Consider the following 2146-nt stretch of genomic DNA (forward strand, 5'->3'; position numbering starts at 1 on the left):
CTAATCTGCTCATTTTTTATCTTTTAAATTTTAGTCCATTTAGTTTAGGTGTATACTAATTACTACACAAATTTCTGTTTGTAAACTAAATTAAGATAGTGTCATTTGAATTATTGTTAGCCTTTTAGTATCTACTTATGAAAAATATAAGAGAAAAATATTATTGAATTGTGTATCTACATTATATAAAGAACCTTTCTAGTACAAAAGTTATTCAGAATGAGACATCAACTTCAGTCAATATACATGTAATATTTTTGATGTTTCAATTAGTGTTTTATAGCAATTATTGTATAGCAATTAAAATTCAATTAATTTTGTTTGCAAGAAAAAGAACTTAGGAGGCCAATAACTGAAGGTTGAGGCATTCAAGGCTACATACACAAGGCTGACCTATGTAAGCCTTTATTTCTAGTAGTAATTACTTTGTTTTCTAAATTTATATTCTAATATCATTAAATTCAGAATCGATATCTGCAATGCATAGAGGATTTTCGTCAAACTCTTCTAGAAGATAGGCGAGACATACCACTTAGCCAAGAGCAGAATGAGAGAATGCATTCAGTTGGTGGCCCAAGTAGGTATGGATATGCTTATGCATTTCCCCAACAAACCTTCCGTAAATTTCATTCGGAACTAGAAGGCCTCTATAGTTTCCAGGATGATGAGTCAAGTGATACGATTTTGGCTTTGAAGCATCAAATATATGAGCTATCTAAAGAAGCTAACATCTCGCAGGTTAGGGAAAGGCAAAGACATATACAGTATGCAGGAATGAAGGCCCAATTCGATGCATTACTTAAATCGGGGGATTCTCCCTTGTCCCGATGATGTAGTGCGCCCTCCTCGACCTCCACAGTCTCTACCTATTTCACATGGAGTATATGGTCAATACAGAGATGTGACTAAGGAGCCCAGTAGTGATGAAGATGATAAGGATTACTATGTGGACAATACACCACCGCGTTGTTAGAGTTGAATGTTGTCTAGATTATTCAAACTATATACTTCATGGTGGTTTATTTGAATTCTTAGGAGTTTTTGAATGCATTAAAACTTTAATGTAGTATGAACAATAGTATTGTTAAATAACTTATGACTTTTATATTTTGTTCGTTCAATATCAAGGTATTTAAATTTTATTTTCATTTTGTGGTTATTAATTAGATTATATTTACTTGTGTTTTATTGTAGTTTGATTGATTTGTGGGAGTTCTTAGAGCTTGATTTAATTGATTATATTGTATATATTATTGAATTGAATTAAAATGACAGGTATTTGTAAAAGCTATTGTTTTACAAAAAGAGACCTCGTGAGGTTGTTATTTTGCATTTTTATTTTTTTGCAAATGTACAAAAGCGACTTAATGAGGTCTCTTTTTCACTATTTCATTTTCTACATGCTCAAATAAGAGACTGCAAGAGGTCGCTTATGTTTTAAATAAATTATTTATAATAAAAAAATTAAGAAATAATAGTCACCTCATGAGGTCTCTTTTTAGTAAAATAATAATAATTATAAAAAATAATTTAGAGACCTCACGAGGTCTCTTCTTTGTAAAAGTCAATAAATAACCTAGTGACCTCGTGAGGTTGCTTTTAAGCGACCTCATGAGGACTCTTACAAAAAGTGACCTATGTTTTATAGACCATCAATTGGGATTGCTTTTGAAGTCTCTTTTTGAGGGAAAGAGACCTCATGAGGTCTCTTTTTATAGTTTTTTTAGTAGTGCTAGTATATTCCCACATAATGGGATCTGGGGAGGGTAGAATGTACGCAGTCCATACCACTACATCCGAAGAAGTAGAGAAGCTGTTTCCGATAGACCCCCGGCTCAAGAAAATAGTTTTATATTTATCTCTAGATTTTTCAAATCTTCTTAAAATCAAATTTAGTTGATTTAGAATTCTTAAACTAATAAAAAAAGTATCAGTTGTCATTAATTTTGATGACTTCTAACAAGGAAAGGTTTTACCATAAATATATTTAATTAATTTTCAACTCTTAAATTAGGAAAAAAATAATAAAATTTTGATGATTCTAATAAGGAAAGGTTTTACTATAAATATATTTAATTAATTTTCAACTCTTAAATATGAGGCAAAAATAATGAAAAGACGATTTTGTCTAAAGCAAGGACTTTTT

At 30.6% G+C, this 2146-nt stretch overlaps 1 long non-coding RNA gene across 1 annotated transcript; it reads left to right on the forward strand.

Moving 5' to 3' along the window:
* The first annotated feature begins 321 nt into the window (after positions 1–321).
* Positions 322–1148, forward strand: LOC124890770. The gene is made up of 3 exons (XR_007049330.1): positions 322–397; positions 466–581; positions 739–1148. It is a non-coding gene; the product is annotated as an uncharacterized LOC124890770 (long non-coding RNA).
* Positions 1149–2146: the final 998 nt, after the last annotated feature.

This window comes from Capsicum annuum, unplaced genomic scaffold (genome assembly GCF_002878395.1).
Source record: "Capsicum annuum cultivar UCD-10X-F1 unplaced genomic scaffold, UCD10Xv1.1 ctg24424, whole genome shotgun sequence".
NCBI classification, from domain to species: Eukaryota; Viridiplantae; Streptophyta; class Magnoliopsida; order Solanales; family Solanaceae; genus Capsicum; species Capsicum annuum.